General features: G+C 34.9%; 1 long non-coding RNA gene across 1 annotated transcript; it reads right to left on the bottom strand.

Annotated features, from left to right (window-relative positions):
* Positions 1 to 689: 689 nt before the first annotated feature.
* Positions 690 to 20,811, bottom strand: LOC135226081 (uncharacterized). Its single transcript, XR_010317144.1, has 4 exons — positions 20,732 to 20,811; positions 13,493 to 13,660; positions 6,057 to 6,153; positions 690 to 1,138 (listed from the first exon to the last, which is right to left on the bottom strand). It is a non-coding gene; the product is annotated as an uncharacterized LOC135226081 (long non-coding RNA).
* Between the last annotated feature and the right edge of the window lie 719 nt (positions 20,812 to 21,530).

Genomic DNA, 21,530 nt, shown 5'->3' with positions numbered 1-21,530 from the left:
ACCCAATCTAGCTTATTCTTCAGGCAAGGCAACTACGATCATTGTACACAGTACACGGGATAGCTATCAGTAAATTAAATAATAAAAAAGTTATGTCAAATTCGCCTTTTAGAGAAAGTTGCAACGTGCAAGGTCTGAGGATATATGCATGTAATTTTCAAAGTCTAATAGGCCTAATTCCTGTTTAGATCCATAACTCAATGCTTCTCAAATTTTTCCACCTTACAATTGCTGATGATTCTGACAAAATGATTGCAACGCCACACTAAATACAGTAAGTAACTATTAATCATTCTGTTTTAACAATTGCATCTATCATTACCTTAACTCTAATGAAAAAATGACATGAATTATTTTTAACAAAAGCTCTTCATTATTCCAGTATATTGTGTAATGCATTAAGTCCTTTTTCTAGATTACCCATCGACTTTCTCCAGCTATTGCAATAGCTAACCATACAATTGTAAATTTAATTTCCAAGACAAGAAAATTAATGAAATGGTAAGTGGTTTCCGTAAAGTCAAGACATTAATGTCAATTACAATTGGAATAGTATACCACACGAATTTACAATTCTGTTTTTTAACAAAAGGGAATCAATGGCACAGTAATCAGATAAAGACAACAGACAACGTTTGACATAGGCCCAAGCTGCTTATCCTTTGTGTATATTATAAAAGTTAGGGCTCATTAAACCACTTTTTATAAAGTACTACTGAATGAAAACATGCTAAATCCAGACAATCAAAGCCTCAGCAAACAATTAGACAAATGATCTATCTGCTAGTCCTGCAAATTCACTTCACATTAGCTATGGGTTCAAGTCATTTAAACCTTAGGCATCTGTGACCAACTGGCACCACAGAAAATGGAATATTCTCCAGCACTGGACACTGGAAACTCAAAAATAGCTATGGGTCCAAGTTATTTAACCTTAGGTACAAGTGACCAACTGACATCACAGAAAGTGGAATACTTCACCACCACTGGACACTGGAAAAGCACAGAGACGGGACGGATATAAACTCCATCTCTTGAGTAATCATTACCACTTGAATACATCATGGCTGATGAATCCGGCTCGGCTAATCTCCTCCTGAGAACACTTCCTTGCCTCCCTTTGAGAAGCCATCTTCATCTGTAAAAAGCCTTTCAGTTTTGTACTATGTTGTAGAGAGCCACATACATATGAATGGATACACAGATTTAAAAATTATGAAAGAGAACTGTACTTAAACACCTTATTAGGATTGCAAACTAAATGATACAATTTTAATTAATAAATTTTAATGGCAGCACTTTTTATATGGAAATATTAAAGCTACCAATTTTACTACATATTATGTTGAAAGTCTTTGCATTAAGCTCTCCTCTCATAAAGCCTTCAAGAGCGTTTTTTTTTTAATTTATTTTTTTTAGTCTGAACTATTTGTATATGGGACTGCTGAATTTATTAAGTTCTGTGTATGGCTAACAAAGGTTTTTATTATTATGATTTGTAAATTAATGTTTCAATTTAACTACAAAAAGCCAATATGAATTAACTTGAAAAGATACAGCGAAAATGGAACCCTGACATTCTCTCGTGAACAGTAAAAATTTAGTTATGAAATTAAGGAATAGCGAGTAGGTAAAAAAATTCCATAGTTCAACTATAATGAATGTTAGCTGCGATAATCGAGGCGTGAGTGTGAGGCAAAACGGTTGTTACTTAGCTTACTTTAATATACCTAAAGCCTGCGGAAGGGGATAAATATAATCGGTATAATGTTAAGAATGATACTATCCAATTGATTTCAGCAGGAAGGTGCTGTTGGTATACTAATACAAATTGCTTAATGTATATTTTATCACAATGGGTTCTGAGAAAATTTTTAATATTTTACTCACAAAATTAGCTCATTCCAATTACAGTTATAAAATCTGACTTTCGTAATAAATATTTTCCACTTCAAGTAAAGTATTAACTGTCGTGTGGTCTTGTGTCAGGGGCAGAGTTTTCAAACTGTCAGAAAGAATTAAGATATACTAAAAACTGAAAAAGTAAAATTCAAAGCAAGCTTAATGAGAGTTGTATACAAATTTCCATATATTATTGCAGTACAGAAGTTCTCTAAATATAAGCAACAAATTTTACGAATAGTATTAAACTCATAGGTACAATATACAAATATTCCAAAATGGTAGATATACAATATAAATTAAGTTATATAAATTTTACAACATGCATTCTACAGCTCATGTTCCACTAAGTTATTTACAATCTTAGTACTTCAAAATTGTAAAACTATGTTAAATTAAGATGGCAGCAAAGAAAACATTTCCATTTTATCTGAATTTATATCATGACCAATTTGAAATCTCAAAATACTTAAGCAAAATTCATTCGGTTGTTTTTGGATAACAACAAAATTCTGCAAAATTCATTGTTATTTTGGATAACTGCAAAATTCTGAAAAAGACATTACTGTAAATATGTTTGCTTATTAAAAATTAAAAAATGTTCCGACCTCATTTTAAGCATTTAAAAAGAAAGGCAGTTGGCAAAGTACAGAGTTCAAGACACTACAGAACACGCCAATTAAAAAATGAGTACTGTACTATGTATAAATATTTAATGTATTAAAAAATGCCTTTAGGACACACTCACAGTCTTTGAAGTCGAGACCCACTAGTTGCCGATTACCGATTTAATTTAGTGTAAGTCTTTTTTAAAAGATTGTTCTCGAACCAAAAATTATGTAGGACATCAATGAACTTAAAAACTCATACTTTTTGAGACTAAAGAACCATGCATTTTAAATTGTATGAGACTAAAGAAAACCATGCATTTTAAATTGTACCTAAACTTTTTGAGACTAAAGAAACCATGCATTTTAAATTGTATGAGACTAAAGAACCATGCATTTTAAATTTGTATGAGACTAAAGAACCAATGCATTTTAAATTGTACCTAACTTTTTGAGACTAAAGAACCATGCATTTTTAAAATTGATGAGACTAAAGAACCATGCATTTTAAATTGTACCTAAACTTTTTGAGACTAAAGAAACCATGCATTTTAAATTGTATGAGACTAAAGAACCATGCATTTTAAATTGTATGAGACTAAAGAACCATGCATTTTAAATTGTACCTAAACTTTTGAGACTAAAGAACCATGCATTTTAAATTTTACCTATCACATTACATTATCTACTAAACCACCACACATTTTGAATATTAGCTATCACAGTATTTCCCGAATCAAACTTTTAACAACTGTTTACTGAAAGATGTGTTAAGCCTTTACCTTCGTTGCTTTATCAGCTTAATACTAAATGGTCCAGATAAAATGAAGATGTGTGTGTTAAGCCTTTACCTTTGTTTTACAGCTTACTAAATGATCCGAATAAATGCAAATTGTACCTTTACCCTGCCTGCGAGAAAAGAAAAACACTTCATCCTTGAAAGACAAAACATATCTTGAAAGGAAAAAAATAAAATACAAACTTTTTTGATGTTCATCCTTCAAAGACTGACTTGAATCTTTGAATGAAAAAAAATGTTATCTTGAAAGAAAAACTTGTAAAAACTTTCACCTTAAAAAAAAAAAATTGTCATTCTTGAAATAAACTTTCATCCTTGAGAAAAACTTTCATCCTTGAGAAAACTTTCATCCTTGAAATAACAAATCAATTTAAAAATATTTAAAGAATAAAAATTTCATACTTGAAATAACTTCTTGAAAGAAAAAAAATCTTGATATGAAAAGAAAAACGGCATCCTTGAAAGGAAAAAAACTTTCATTCTTACCTAAATATTAAAATGAGTTGAAAAAACAGGTAGGTAGCTACGAGTAACATTAAGTCCTTAATACATAGTAAATTAATTAAAGACATTTAGAAAAAAATAATTTGATGCAGTAATTTCTCTTGAACAATACATTTATCGTACTAAAGTCCCTGTGAAATATCCAAACCTTTTACAATTAAATACCTAAATTACAAGAATATTGGAGAATTTATATCAATAGTCAAATACAGGATAAAGAATTTGATATTTATGAAATTAAACTTACAAAGACAACTGATAAAATTGAAAACCCTTGATCCATTTAGTCACTGATGCGATTGAAATCACTAACTAGCTTATATTAGCAAAGAGAACAAATCACTTTATGTACAGAAGAGTATCAGCATGAATTCACTAGGATAGTGAAAATTATCCTCCTCACTGCATCACCTTGAATCATTGCTAATGAGAAAAATATCAGCTTGAATAACTGCATATGGAAACATTATCATCCCTAATAATCCCTAAATGTGCAAAATGTATCAGCTAAGACTACTCATTGGGTAAAGTGTATCACTTTTGAGTCACTGGACTTGCAGTGTTTCATTAGCTTGAATCAAAATAGATGCAAAGAGCATCTATCAACTTGAATTACTGGAAATATGAAGCTGGAGTTGCACAAAGTCCTTTTATTGTATAATTGCTAAATGTACTTAAAAAAGTATCACCTGAAGTCATTGGGTGTTCACAAAGAGTCTATGCTTGCAATTCTTGGATGCAACTGATAAAAGAGTAATAGGGCCTGAATGACTGGATAACCATTAGTATATAAAACTGTACTGATGTGCAAAGAACATTAAAATTACTTCATACACAATAGCAGCTGAAATCTGCAGTGTAATCGCTACAAATTTAAAAAGAATTACCATCTGCAATTACTACTTGATGTGATGAGCAGAAAAAGTTGAAATGCCATGATATTTTCACTTAAGCGAGTAGCAGCGAAAAAACCAGTACAAATTACTGGATTGAAGAAAATCGTTTTTGGATGAGATAATACCAGCAGAAGGGATTCCTTGATTACCAGAGAGAAATGTTTCAAACAGGTGAAAGTACAAATAGCAGGTGAGCAGCAACTGATGTTACTAGCTTTGCTGAAACACCTGGAATTGGAATTACAGGATAAGCAGACAGTCTGAGAAAAAAATCATAAGACTGGCAGAATGGAGCAGATGAGTAAAAATTAAATTTACCAGATGAACAGAGAGCAGTCAAAATTGTTTTATGTATTGCGAACGCCACCACATTAACAGTGGAAATCCAGAGGATGTGATATGTCATAACTGAAATCAATATACTAAGATTAATAGTTTAGCTCTCTGGGCCTAAAAAATGTAGCACTTGAAGTTACCAGATGGATGATTATAGTGGTTCAAATCACATGCTATGTGAAGCTCTAGAATATGAATTATTCTTGTCCTGATATTAGTAGGTTAATCACTGGCGAGTCAATTGTACAAGATGAAGGTCTCTATACTCGGTTTTATCCATCTGTCCACCCGGCTGGGTGCTCGCGCATGGTAACACTGCGGCCGGGGATTTTAATAGTTACACTGTGTGCAAGTTTTAGGTAAAATGCAAAGGATACCTGGGTATACAATTTGCATACAGTAAATTATTAAAACACTTTTCAGTTGCAAATGTACACCAAGATAACCTTTCATTTACCTAAAACTTACACATAGTGTAACCTTTTAAAGCCCAGGACGCAGTATTACCATGCGCAAGCACCCCAGGCAGGTGGACAGATGAAAAAAAACTAGTATAGCTTTGCTATTCTTTCAAGGCAAAATCTTTATCTGTTCTAATTAAAAGCAGCAGCTGAAGTCATGGAATGATCAGAGACCAGCTACTGAGACCAAGGTAAGCAGGGATGCAGTTTTGAGATCTATGGATGTATTGTAGAAGTTGTTCAGCCATTTCCATTGTTTTCCTAGTTTCTGGGACGCTATTACGTATCTAGAATTTAAGAGAGCAAACTTGACATTTACTCAATTTACAACTTACAAAACTAAAGTTCTAAAATCATAGCAAATGCTCATTTCACTAGAAATGAACACTGCCATACAATCTTTAGTTCACACGTATTTGTTTCAAGTCATATATTGGAAGAAATAAAGAAAAAAAATTAATGTTACAGACCACATCTCTAAAGGCCTGTCCACACGAGCGGGCGTGATCGGCGTGCTCTGGGGTTGATGGGTAAATTCTGGCGGGCTTACCCATGAATGTTGTCCACACGGGTGAGGCGATGGAGAGGTGGGCCTGCCCGACGATGCCAGTAGTGTGTTCAGTGCGGTAAGATAAACATGGTGCCAACTGCAAAGAAGAAGATATTGTGTAGCATGATAATTGCTTTGCGTGTGATGAAAAAGAAGAGTGTGGTGCAAAGAATGGGCTCAGTAAAAGAAATGTATATGGTTAACGTACGTCTGCCTGGGTCGAAGCTCAAGCCATCGGGCACCACCATGGTGATTTTGCTACAAGACCCATCGGGCAATTTGACGGTTTGCCCGTCAAAGGGGAGGTCCGCCGATCAGGCCCGGTCGTGTGGACAGGCCTTAAGTCACTAGGGAGAGGGAGGGAAGGAGGAAGGCGAAATCACTAAGGAGAGGGAGAATGAATAATAAGAAGTGGCTGGGATCCCATAACCCTACCTCCATCAGGTGGGTGGCCACACTGCACTCAACATGCAACCCATGAGGTGCCGAAACAGGCAAAATAGATTTAAATATTTTTCCAAAACCTTTTGGGGAAAAAGGCTTCAGTTAAAAGACAGTCACAGGAGTAAAAACAAATACAGAAATACTATTTAAAATTCCGTGAAAAATTAAAACTTGCAGGTTTCTCATTTACAAAGACTTGTACACTAGAGTCAAATGACAAAATTTAAAAGGAAAAAAATGATTACGACTTCAGACATTCTCTCTGAATGTAATACTAGCAGGAAAAAATTATTCAGGAGTATTTTTTAAAATCCAATTTATTACGTGTTATCAAAGAAAATAAAAAATATTTTTTACCTTATGTTTAAAATAAAGGTTTGATTACAAATGCAAGCAAACTAAAATATAAATAATTTTATAACCATTATAAGGTTGCAAATATTTCCCTTGCTCCTACATGGTAAAACAACCTGACAATAATAAATTATCCTCAAGCCACTTCTGATATGCTGTGAGGTCATCACTGCACCTTTTGATATTTTCTGCAATATTGGGAGTTTTCTCAAGATAAATTTCTGAAGTCATTAGTCTGTAACAAACATAGCATGAAGATGCATAGGTTTCCGTGGGTTACTGTGTAGGACGATCAAAAGTTAATACTCTGATTATAATACAGATGATGAATATAACAGTTTGGAGTTAAAACACAGATAATGAATATAACAGTTTGGAGTTAAAACTCAATTCTTTAAGTATAGTTTGTTCAAATCTAATAATATAGGCAATATTCCAGCCTTAACAGGAGCATTCCTCAACAAACGGGTTTCACTGAATACCACTTAAGTACTATTCCAAATTGTTAACTATCATAAAAATCTAGAAAATGTTATAACTGTTGTCAATGGAACAACAATCAAGAAACACCAGTGAAGCACACCTTCACTGATAAATGTACAAGCTTCTATTTAGAATAAGAACAGCAAGGTTATAAAATCTAACAACAATGTTATTATACAAGTCTAAATTTCTATTCTGTCATGCCTAAAGGCTAAGGCCGGTAATATGACAGAGACTGCTTAAATATAGTGCAATTACATGGCATTCAGTCACCAAAGTGTCAGTTCACAGCTTTGATCATATATGTACTTCATTTATATCAAAAGGGATTTCAATTTGGGTTTACTGTAAGTTATGTTGGTTGCACGATCCAACAATGAAAACCGATCTGAAAAAAATGTTAAAATCTCCTACTATGAGATTCAGGGCCTCTGTAACACGGTTTTTTCGCAATAACTTTTTATCTATGCATTTCATAAATATAACGCTTATTCAGAATACATATTATATCAACACACAAATTTTGAGTGTATTCTGCACTACGTAGGTTGAATAAATTTGGTACTTATAATGTAAAAGTGACCTTTTTTGAAGACGGGCCAACTTACTCAGAGAAAAGGTTTCGAACGCACTCGTTACGTAACTTATGACATCATTTCTTCCCTCTTTCTCGATGGATGATTGGCTATAACATAACGAAGGCTAAACCTATGGCAACAATAATGACATACAAATTTAAATACAAGCAAAGCAGTACACCTTTATGAACTCTGGAACCTCCCCACTGATAATTGTCATAATGAACAAACCAACAAAATATGTTAATAAATACAAAAACACTTCGATTATTAGTCTAACTCCCAAAATAAGTTTCCAAAGAAATTACAGTCTACTTTATAGGTCACAATCAGATTGACAAGATGTAGGGATTAGTTGGTAATTACCAAAAACATAGTAGACAAGCTTGATTTGATAACTGCTATATCCAATGTCAAGCAATTTTTATTTATTGGCTATCTACCTAATTACTGAAAAAAAATAGCCGGTACCGTATATTGGCTTTAAACCTTCACCAATAATTATCTTCAGAATGGTGACTTCATGAGGCTCCACCCACTTTCGCCTCGTTATAATTCAGGATAACACTGAAGGCTACCATGGGCATTGTTGGATTAGAAAATTTAACTTCTGGCTATAAAAACTGATTTCTCGAGTAGTTGTAAGAGGTGCTAAATGATCCTCAAGGATCCCAGCAGTTGGTCTAAACGTTTAATTCATGTATATTACTGCTATACTGTTGCGGCACTACTACAACAGTAGTATTACTACGCTAGCACTGATACCCCACCCACATCTATGTATCGTTCCGCATCATAAAGTTCTTTGGGTTTCAGAGCCGATGGCATTTCTGTCTGGTGGATGGGGCGGGCAACATTTAGTCAAAAGGTGTTTTGTTTTACCTTGCTTACGTAATGAATGTTTTTTGACTCTTGGCTCGTAATCATTGGCCATGGCGTCGGCTAGATCATTTTTACTCTACAAAAATGAAAACTATCGGGTTTAGGTTATTGATAATGCTGACAAAATTTGTGTGTGGCTGTAAAATATACATATGTCAACTTTCAGCTACATCCGATGTTTTGACAAGGAGCAAAGTCCAAAAAACCGTGTTACAGAGACCCTGAATCTCATAGAAGTAAGATTTAATTCATACATTGTTTAAAGAGCTGTAGTTATGAATCAGCAAAGCCTGTTTCAATGAGATGACAAGCAAGAAAAGTTTATCAAAAATACAAGAAAATTGAATCAAACTCTGCTGACAATTCCTAGTAATGTATAAGCAAACCAGAAAGAGACAAAAATGTAATGTGCTGATCTTTTGGCTATTTTAAAGATTTGCCACCTGAACACTGTTAAGATCAATGAATCCTTAACTAACTTCATTCCACTGAATGACAATAATATTGGCCCTTGTAATTGGTGATACTGATGGCAGCGAGCTAAAACGTTTATCGTGTGTATTGTGTTTGAAATTTGCCAACTTAACCCTTAACGCCGACTGGACGTATTTTACGGTCGACATTTTTTGTCTCTCGGTGCCAACTGGACGTATTTTTTACGTCGACATACAAAAGTTTTTTTAAAAATTCGCGGAAAAAAAATACTTTAGGCCTACCAGCCGAAAACTCTTGAATCACGCCTTGGGGGATGCTGGGGTAGTTCACGGATCAAGGTGTTGTTTTGTTTACAATCGTTACGCAGGAGCGCAAGCGCGAATTTCTTCTTGCCGCACTAAAAAGTATCTGTGACACATCTCTGAAATTATTTCGTCACTTTGACATAATTTTTGTACCATTTTAAATAGCCGTTACATAGAGTATTATATATGAAAAATGTGCGCATTTTTATGTAGAATACAACAAAAAAATACTCATGATTGTAGCTTTTATCAGTTTTAAGATATTCATATAAATAACGATAAGTGCCAAAATTTCAACCTTCTTCGGTCAACTTTGACTCTACCGAATGGTCGAAAAAACGCAATGTAAGCTAAAACTCTTATATTTAGTAATATTCAATCATTTAACTTAATTTTGCAACTAATTGGAAGTCTCTAGCACAATATTGCGATTTTATGGTGAATTTATGAAAAAAACTTTCCTTACGTCCGCGCGGGTAACTCTTCCGAAAATAATCATACATGCGATTGTGGTAATGTTTGCACCATTTAAATTAGCCGTTACATAAAGTTTTATATATGAAAAAATGTGCGCAATTTTCATGCACAATACAACTAAAAAACAAAAAAACCCATGGTTGTAGCTTTTATCAATTTCGAAATATTTTCATATAAAAAATGATAAGTGACAAATTTTCAACCTTCGGTCAATTTTGACTCTACCGAAATGGTCGAAAAACGCAATTGTAAGCTAAAACGCCTATATTCTAGTAATATTCAAGCATTTACCTTCAATATTGCAACAAATTGGAAGTCTCTAGCACAATATTTCGATTTATGGTGAATTTATGAAAAAATAACATTTTCTTTACGTCCGCGCGGTAACTCTTCCGAAAAAATCATACGTGCGATTGTGGTAATGTTTGCACCATTTAAATTAGCCGTTACATAACGTTTTATATATGAAAATGTGCGCAATTTCATGTATAATACAACAATAAATAGTTGAAGGTTGTAGCTATTCTCATTTTCGAAATATTTGGATATAAATCACGATAAATATACCCAAAAAAAAAAACCGACTTCGGTCAAATTTGACTCTACCGAAATGGTCGGAAAACGCAATTGTAAGATAAAACTCTTACAGTCTAGTAATATTCAGTCATTTATCTTCATCGTGAAACAAAATCGAAGTCTCTAGCACAATATAAATTTATGGTGAATTTTTAGAAAAAACTTTCCTTCCCTCCGCGCGCGGATTCTCCGCCACCAAATCTCCGAAATGCGTAAGTCCCATTCTCGGAATATTTGCTCCGTTTCATATTAGGCATTTCATAGAGTTTTATATATGAAAATGTGCGTAATTTTATGTAGAATAAAACAAAAAATATTTGAAAGTTGTAGCTTTTCTTATTTCCGAAATAATTGCATATAAAAAAAATAAAAATATATATAAAAAAATTCGACAATTGGTCAACTTTAGCTCGTCAGATATGGTCGAAAACTGCATTTGTAAGCTAATATTCTTACAGTATAGTAATATTCAATCATTTGTCTTCATTCTGAAACATATTGGAAGTCTCTAGGACAATATTTAGATTTATGGTGAATTTTTGAAAAAATATGTGTTTTTACGTAAGCGCGTTACGAAATTCATGCATTTATTTGTGATAATATTTTCTCTGTGTTGCTTTTATCGTTTTACAATGTGTTATATATCAAAATGATCGCAATTTAGTGCACATTATAACGAAAAAAAAAGTAACTTGTTACCTTCAACCGTTTTGCGCACAGAGCGATTTGAATACAATTATATATGAAATTTCGTTTTTGCGCTATCATATATCATTATTTTATATATGCTAATGATAATTTTTTTCATTTCTGATGGTTGCATACTAAACTTCAAGCAATGACAAAAAAAGGAGCCAAAATGAACTCTTAATCTTGAAAAACTAAGCGCGCTGTGATTTTTTGAAAAAAATATTTTTTCCGCTTATGCGCTCACTCTCAACCCCTCCGGCATACGGGAGTCATTTTTTTATTTACCGCTCCGGCGTTTAAGGGTTAAGTTATATCTATTTGAGGTCAGTAACCAGCTAACCATGGGATAAGAAAATGAGCAACTGTCGATTAAAATCCAGAAAAGTAAAACGTGATGCCCCAGTTTGCTTTGGTTAGTTATAACCTGCATCCTTTCATATGTGCATATGAGGCACAATGTTGATGCTGGGAATAGCCTCCATTCAGTGATGCTCTTTACTCCTCGGTGCCTCTGTTCCAGACCTCCACTTATCTTTGTTCTCCAAAAGTCCTGAGAATTTTTTAAGATACTATCTCCCACAACTCTAGAGACAGAATCCTAAATGATCAGGCGGATCGTAGATCTTCACTCGTGTGATTGATTATGATTATGAAATATGGGTCTTGAGGACGAAACGCCAGAATCCACTCTTGTAGATGCGTATCTTTCGGTCTGGCAAAGCAAGTTCAGTCTATGACAGTAGCGCCCACAGAAATTTGAGGGGGAGGGGGGCCACAGTTCCATACCACCCGAGTCAGTCCCCTCCCCCAAAATGATAGACCCCAATCCCAGCTAGGAGAGTACCACCAGACTACAGATTTAAATACAGCTTTATTTTCAGATATTACTACAATTGAAGCAACATTAATTTTGCAATAAAAAACACAAAATTATTAGTGAATAATTTAAAAATTAAAATGGTATATGAATTAGATCTATATTTCAAAATTTTATAAATCCTGTAGTACCTTTGATTAATCTTAGATTATCATGAAAGAATCTCTTTAACAACAATATAAAGTCAAGTCGCCTCTTGACCTTCTTAGAAAATAATTTCCTGATAAGGCATGGTGAATATATAATTTGGCAAGATCATTCAGTCTATCTTGTTCCATTGTTGCTCTTCTATAAGTATTTACGAGATTGAAGGTTGAAAAGCTCTCGGCAGATGCAGAAGAAACAGGCAAAGATGCACATACTTGTTACGGCCTTTTAGTTACTGGATCATTTTCAGAACACCTTTCTAAAATCTCGCACATTGACAATAGAGTCCTTTTCATCTGTATCCCACCTTCCTCTCCAAAGATTGTGTTCAACTTCATATTCCTCAGCATCAGGATATAGTCAAGTATATAATTTTTATACATGTTCAGTGCAGGAACAAAGTCCTGGAATGTGGTGAGACTGAAATAACTAGGCATCAAAAAGCACAATGACCTAGCTACAATGTGATAATAACTTAGCATCAAAAAGCACAATGACTTAGCAACACTGTGATAATTAGCATATCTATCTACGTACTTCTTCGCTCAGAAAATGTGCCTCGTGCGAAAAGGGAGAGGGTGAAATGCATATCTTAAGGAGCAGAAAAATGCAGTAATAAAAAATCTGGCCCAATTGAATGCCTAAATATCAAAAGGCTGGAAGGATATTGTATGCAGTTTATTAACAACATGGCAACTGGACACGTTAATAACAAGAGATGGTCTAAGAAAAAAAATTACAGTCCATATAGAATCTGTAAAACATATTCAGCCTCAGTACACAAGCCTCTTCATGATAAAGAACTGAATTGTGGAAATATTACTCTTATCTTAAAAAAAGCTACGTTTTCAAGGTCGTATAATTAAACAGGGAGATACAATAGAAGTTCAAGACCACTAGGATTATAATTTTAATTATGTAAAGTACATATATGTGAATACTGTATCATGAATGAGTAAACCTGCAAGTTTTTTATGTCCATTCTATAGTACAATCAACAAGATACAAAATATAAAATTTCAGTTCACTAGACCTACTGTAATTAATATCAACAAATGTCAACGTCAACACTACTTGAAGACATGCATTTAACTTAATTAAAAAAAAACTATATGAAAAGGCTCTCAGTTTCCGAGAAAAGTAATCAATTACCTATCTAATCATGATGAGTAGTCTAAAAATACTCACCATCATCATCTATGGCATTAATCGACACTTCAATTTCCCGGTCACATAGAAATAAAATTTTCTAAAAGTAATGTCGATTCACAGCCTTCATCAGAAGCTGAGCCAGACTTCTTCAAATCCCTTATCTTCAGTACGTACTTTCTTCAAGTCACTTCATAGAAGTTTCTCCTGTAAGAGGGAATGATGATGCTCTTTAATTAAATTGTATACATAATCAAAGCTTCAAGTTATATAGAAAAATTAGAAATATGAGCATGAAAAAGATAGAATTTTATAAACTTGTCTTGTTGAAAATCATACAACAGCATGAAAAAGATACAATTTTGTCAACTTCTCTTAATGAAAATCAAAGTTTAATAGTAATGAACTCTAAGTTTTTAGGACAATTTCCATGTTTCATATAAATAAATAAATTACTACTCTCCCCCCAATCCCCCCATCAAATAGGCACAGTCCATGGAATGCTAAAGTGAACATACTTAGTGAGCAAAGCTGTGAGATTTAATCAGAGTTAAAAGTTCTATACCCTACTATTAAGTTCGAGTATCACTGGGCACAGGTGTGCTAATTGTTACCCATATATCTATGAATATTAAAGCTTTACTCTAACATAGTTGGTTTCACTGTTAGGATTTGGTTCAGTAAGCGGATGTACTTATTACAAAATAATTTGTTAATTTGTTCTCAGGATTCTGTGTGACAAACTTGATCATGACTTCTAACCTTTTCTTCTTTTATCTTCTTTGTTAAACCTTCCTCAATAACGAGATGAAATATTTGTCTCCAGTGGCCAAGAGAAAGGACATGATTAGCATAATCTATGACTGGGCAGATTTAGCTTATCCATCTTAGCTGACTAGCTTCTCTAGTAACATCTTACTCATGTAGAAGTCTCTATAGCCTGTCTGATCAGGTTTACTGAGGTCACAAGCCATTTCTCTATTATAATACGTAATTGAGAATCAAGAATCATGCAATCAATGGACTGCAGAAGATATAAAAAGTAACATTCCCAAATCATCTAGTACTCTTACTCCCCCCCCCCCCCCCCCCCCCCCCCCCCCCCCCCCCTCCCAGGATAACCCTTGCTCCTCTCAAATTAAAGCAAAAGTTTGACTGACTATCCTTGAAGTATGGACATACATATGACAGCATGCAAATATACTGGACGGTTGTAATCAAAAGATGCACATCCTGACACATAGCTAACTTTTACAGACGCTAGATCATGTTCCAAAGCTATGACCTTTTATCTCTCATATTTTTGCTTCTGCTGCAGAAACTTGCAAAAGCAGCAATATATAATAGGAAAATTTATGAAAAGTATAAAGCATCAGCTTCTACACTTTCCAATCCAGATACTGTGCAACACATGCATTAACCCTTGTTTTAACGTCATATAAGAATATCCAAAGCAAAATGAGTAGTTCATAAGAATCTAGAATGTCAATGGTGAAAAATGGAATGTAGTGCTAAACACTAAATAATAAGAAAAATCATAGACATAATGTCAAATTTAACCAGACAACATTCATAAAAAACATACATCACCTACATAAATTATATAACCAGCCAAAAACAAACACCATACATCTTATCAATATTCATCATTAATAAAAAACACACCACCTACATAAATTCAACCACAAGAACATGTGGAATTAAACAGTTTTTAAACAAAGAATTGTTCATATAAATCCACAAATTATATAACCCAGACTATAAAATCTCAGATACCCCCAGATTCAGACAGTAATAACTGCTCATGCAAATAACACCTGGATCCACTGGTTGGAACTAGTCACCCTCTTCACTAGTTGTTTATCTTGTGTGGAAAACAGAGAATTGACAGGTTAGTTGAAGTATAATAGTATACTATATCTGATTCATATATGAAAAATGTAATTTTAATTCTAAAAACTCAGGTTGTTTTGTTACAATTCGATCAAGGGGAGAGCTTGTTTGCAGGTGTTTGAAGGATCCAGAAGAGTACTTGAGATTGTATGAGGCAGGTCAACTCTGACAATTAAAAGGGTTCCTTTAATTTTTGGAACAACCTAGAGAGCAAGACAAACTCAACTTCAAATCTGAAGATTTTGAGGATATGCCAGTCATTCAGAATAATCATCAGTTGAGGATACAGGGTTGCTTACACAATGAGAGGTAAAAATCATGGAAAAGGTAAGCTTTAGCAACCTGGCACAGGTCAGTGGAATATCTTCCATCAATAAGTGGCTCAGCAGCAGCAAGAGCAGAAGGAGCAGTAGGGACAGCAGGGTGAGGCAAAGCAACAGTAACAGCAAAGACACTATTTGTGGTAGGAACAGTGTACAGCAAGCTTAGAAGAAGCAGCAGGTAGAAACTATAAGTAAGAGATACAGCAGCACTGCAGATGCAGCAAGCAGCGTACAAGGCTAAGCAGGTTATAAGTGAAGCACTATCATATAGGTAAGTCACCAAGCACTATCACATAGGTAAGTCACCAGGGGTGGGTGGTCCTGGATAAATTTCAACATTGAGGAAAAATAACTTCAAGTATGCAGACATCCACATAGGAATGCTCAGAATAGGCAAGGGAATTGCCATGCAAACAGGTTATGCTCCAGGCAAGAAAATGCTAATGAAACAAAGTTGGACGAGTAAACTGGCCCATGGGCAGTTCAGATGTGGAGAAGGCAAGTTGACGAACAGGTCAGAGTTGCTTGCTCTTCCTTTTACATCTCTCATTCAGGCCTATTCTAGCACCCTAGAATATGTCACGGCAAGGTTCAAAGTTTTTTGTTTTGTTTTGCTGGATTAATGGAAGCCCATCAGTGTTAACTGCAGCATGAGAGTAACCCAAAATATGTTCTGGTGCTGTAGGAGCAGGAGTGACAGGTGGCAGGTCAACAAGTGCATGGGGATGTTCATTATGCTCCTCATGATCCTCACGACTTTCAGGTTCAGAAACCAAGCATTGCAGGATTGAAGGGAGGTGTCTAACCCCAAATTTAAAAAACACAATCTTTTTGATTGCTTGCAGTTAAACCTCTAAGATTGGGAAGACAACTACTGTGGGTATGAAATTACCCATTTCTCTTAGAGGCTTCTTGTTTAATATCTTAACAAAAACCAGGGACTGACACTGAAAATTTTAAGTGAAAGATAAATGTTTTCTTTTATGGAATAAATGTGGAACACAAGATATACAAGAAGGACAAGAACATATTATGCACACTACTCAAAAATAATATTAAGGATGTTAACCTGGGGCAGCAATGCAAACACAATATCTATGAAGAAGTATGCCTCAATCATGAGTCCCACAAAAATATATAAATTTTCATAATAAAAATATTATTTGGATACTTAGCTACTGTTAAAAACAGCTTAGAACTCGCCGGGCCAGATAGGCTAGTTAAAGATAGCTGGTTCCCAGATTAAGAGGAGGATGGTGGTGCAGCTATACAAAATCCACTCAGCCAATTGAGCTAAAGGTTTCTTGCATGAAACCCAACACATTCTTACACGTTAACTATCTCTTCCAGGCTTAATCTATCTAGACAAGTTTTAATTGCCCCAACAAGACAGATTAGGTCGTCTTCTTCCCCACCAAAGAGGGTTAGATTGGAATTCTTACAATTCTCAAAAAGACAGCCTTAATATTATGCTCAGCTCTACAGCAAAAAGATTCTCTTTACAACAGCCTTAAGGAGAGTGCTTGCAATAAATTTACTCTTAAATGCCAATACAGGCAGTCCCAGGTTACAGGGGCGGGGGGATCCATTCCCACAGGGTGCTGTAAGCTGGAAACCGCCTTACCCAAATCATCATGATTATAATGCGAATAAATAGCATTAACAGCACTGTAAAGCAGGTAACAGCACCATAAATCCACTTATGGTGCAACTCATTCCAGACGCTCAAAAGAATCTGCAAGGAGAGATTGATACTGGTTTGGAGTGGTTTCAATCCCAACTGATCTCAACACCTTGGGGTGCTAATTGTCAGCTGATTTAATAGCACATGACGCAATATCAAGGAAAACATGGAATGATAACCTTGAAAGTAAGGCAGTCCCCAGTTATCGGCGGACTCGGTTAATGGCAATAAGGTTTTATGGCACCATAACACGCCGAGTTCCCGTGGCGCCGATAATAGAGTTATGGTGCCATAACATACCTAACAGGTGTTGACGAGTAGTGCTAGGAATAAGGCAATAGAAGGTGGACAGTAATAGGAATATTTTTCACGGTGGACATACTTGATTTCTACTTGATTGCATTGCACTTTGACATGTGTGTTAGGGGTCAAAAGAGTATCTTTTAGTCACATTAGAATTACAGACATTTTTGAAATGTTACAACAGGCATATTCTTTTATAGATCACGTAAGGTAACATTTGTAGCGGAATAGGGGTAACTTTGGTCTAGTGAAACCCGTGAATATTTTTAGAACTACCAGCAGACATGTTCTGTTCTCTCAATGATGACATTTATTTTCTTACATATTCTTCAGAAAATTGTTTTCAAACACTTAATTTGCATTTACGTTCGCTTCAGGTTTTTTTGCAGGGCAGTAGAAATTCCTCAAACATCAATTTTATTTACTTTCCAATCAAAACCTTATGTGATTTACAGTTAGTGTTGTTGCAATAAATTTTGTTTTAAGTAGTGTATTTTGGTACCATTATTGATGTTTTATGGTTATTTACTTATACATATATGTATTCCTGTTGTAGCGGAATCGTTTATCGGTATCCCGTTCCGACGTTATGATACCTGCAATGCCGTCAGGAACAGTAATGTATATACATTTATTTTGGTGTATTCATACTCGTTAACTAATGTTCAGATTCAGAAACAGATGTCCCAGATGATATTTTGTAAGTGAGACCATGACCTACTTAATCCGTTTCAGGAATAAATGATGCAGTTTCCAGATAACAGTTTACCAGTAATTATAAGTGAAACATCAACTGATAATTAATATTCCATTTCATGTAATGGTACCTATTAGTCAAATGGTTTTACCTGAATCGGAAATGGTAATTCTATACAATAGCTCTGCCAGCAAGTTATCAAATTTAAGTACTGTTTTACTTAAAAGAGGGAAGTCCAAGGTTTTGTTTGATATATAAATCTAAGCGGTGCTAGGTCTAGAAATGTTTAAAAATCAAAATTAAATTTGACACACCTGAAAAAAACTAAGTTCCTCGACTTCAGAACTCAACTTCGTCTTCAGACGAGCTCTCGTTTGTTCGTTTGTACAAAATTTAAAAGCATAGATTATGTCATTATTACATCACCGACTTGTATTCTACGTAGCAAGACGTCACCCAAACGTCATAGTTTTTAACCAATGATGATTATCCACATTTACTTGGGACTAGCATTTTAACAAAAACTAGAATCACGTGACTTGAATACCCAATCAGTTGAGAGTTTTACTAGGAAACTAACACTTTTCGAAACTTTTCACATAAAATTCCACGCTAATTTTTCAGTCTTTTCAGAGTCATGGAGGCGTGCGAACCTTCGACTTCTGGTGCGGTTTCTCATTTACCAGTCTACTTTGACATCAATTTATGGTGGATGTCTCCCAAGTTCGTCTCGATTGTTATTTAAATCCGCACACTGGAGCTCATACTAATACTATTGAGAGGCTGTGGTGGGATTTGAAGAATCTGTTGCCTAAATACGCGGTCGTCAAAAAGATCAGTTTGTTGGATACCTGGTCTTGGCCTATTTTAAATTGCATAAAGTATTGGATCATAGGCTCCATGCATTCTTAAGATGGCAGATCACCTTTACCCTCCAACCTAAGTAAAGTACACAAAGGGTTTTAGGTTGTTATATTTAATATGGCCGCTAGGTAAGATACGACTACTAGGTTAGGTTAGGTGGTTTGTTTAGGTTAGCTGGTGGCCTTGTTTATTGCTAATTCTACATGTGCCATTATTTCGTATGTTAAAACGGATTATTTACTTCATTCCCCACCAAAAACCCGGTTTCCCACTGGGGTGCCCCAAGATTGGAAAGGTTGACAAATAGGGTAAAAAATACTGTTCCTCCTCCACAAAAAAAAAAAAAAAAAAAAAAAAAAAAAAAAAAAAAAAAAAAAAAAAAAAAAAAAAAAAAAAAAAAAAAAAAAAGTCAGCTTTAGATAAGCACCAAGTAATTCATCAGAAAAAAAATATTATCAAAATTATTAGTGGCGGAGCTATTGTATAGAATTACCTCGGAAATAATCGTTTTGGTGGAATTATACCTTTTGAATGGATGTCAGTGTAAAATTGCTGACAATTTGTAAAGCAAAGGCGGGATCTCAATTATAAGTTGTCTAAGTTATTGTGATTTTCCCAACTCAAATACAGTTACTAATGGTGGTCATGGAGTACTAAGTGATAACTTTTTTACTATTGAAGGAGTGTTTCTCATTAATAACATACTATTTCACAGAATAACAAGGGTGTTCTTTTCTTGTTAGAATAGTTTTCAACACAAAATAGTTTTGATACACTTAAATGGATTTGTTTTGTTCCCATGGTTAAATATTTATTGCTACAATTATTCATTACTAAACCCTATATAGTTAGTCATAACGGTGCGATAGGCCCATATTGGGTGCAGATGAAGATAAAGTCGCATACGTGGTGAAGCTTAGTTTACCAAAACGATGTTTCAGCTAACGCATTATACGAGACTGAGGCTGAAAAAGTGGAGGGGCAGGTGACAAGGAGGGCACAGAACCACATCGCCCAGAGAACTACATACGCAGCAAGGGCAGTCCTAGGCTCGGGCTGCAGACGACGAGGGAAACATACACCTTCACACTTAAGAGGGAACGCGAAAATGATCGCACACTATTCCTAGGGTGACCCAGACGGTTCCCTAACCAATTCAGACAAACACGGTACTGACCAAGATAAGGTTAACGTCCTGAATACGCTTTTCTTGAACCGAATGGGGAGCGGAAGGCAGAGCTAAATAGGAAGCCTCAGTACTAACTAAAGCAATTGCAAGGAAAAGCCTAGGATGAGTAATAACTGCAGACGAATGACCTGGAGAACTGGGGAAATGTCAGGTTGATAACCTGACCTAAATAACTAAGTGCTTTCGCAATCAATCGGCTTCCCTCTCTTCCTATACTAACGAGCTCAACACCTGTTATCAAGATCACACTTTAAGCCACTGTAGCCGGCGCAAACAGTCAATGACGGAGTATTCTGTCAAAAACATCTAAAGCGTTGAAACTCACCTGGTGGAGTATGCGTGTACTAGACAGTCATCGGGTGCTTCGGGTAGCCATTCGCCCTTTGGATGCCGACCAGTGTTGCCACGCCACTAAGATCGTTTTCCCCTACATCAGAGGTTAATTTTACTTACTTTCCCCTACGCACCAAATAATAACTAGGATAATGTAAATGAAGTATCACATTTTTCAATTCCTACTAAAAATAAACATCAAAATTTCAGGTACAGCCAAATGAACTCGTTAAAGAAATGTGTATGAAATTTTAATACATTTATAGTAAAATGTAAATAAATGGTAAATATCTTATTACAAAAATATTGATTCAAAACTAAGAATTAATCACAAACTTTGTTCATTTTTAAAGTGGAAAACTTAAATGTTCCAATCAAAATGATAAACATGTAAATGTACAATTTTTTTTATTCTTTTATTGCAAAATTCATGCACGTAACAATTGTGTTGCCTACTCTACTCAGTAACCCATAAAAATACATTTCTAAGACAAATGTTAATACATTTATCGTATACGTAAATAAACGTTAAATTATTCCATTCAAAAAAGCATCGATGTAATACTTCAAAAATCCTTTAATCACTGAGAATTTCATGCGTTTCGCTGTCTGTGTACTTTTCAAAGTTCCTTCACCTTGCAAGGCAATTAAAAGAAAGAGCTTTTCTAGCTACCACTGCAACAAGCATTCTATTCCGCTTCCGTCCATGGGAGAATCCACCTACACTTGGCAACACTGAATTGCGATCGCCTATCGGAATGGATCTAGTAATATTCATTCCTTCATAATTA

This window comes from Macrobrachium nipponense, chromosome 14 (genome assembly GCF_015104395.2).
Source record: "Macrobrachium nipponense isolate FS-2020 chromosome 14, ASM1510439v2, whole genome shotgun sequence".
Taxonomy (NCBI): Eukaryota; Metazoa; Arthropoda; class Malacostraca; order Decapoda; family Palaemonidae; genus Macrobrachium; species Macrobrachium nipponense.
Note: the sequence above shows the minus strand (reverse complement) of the source record. Positions and strands in the feature narration are given on the sequence as shown.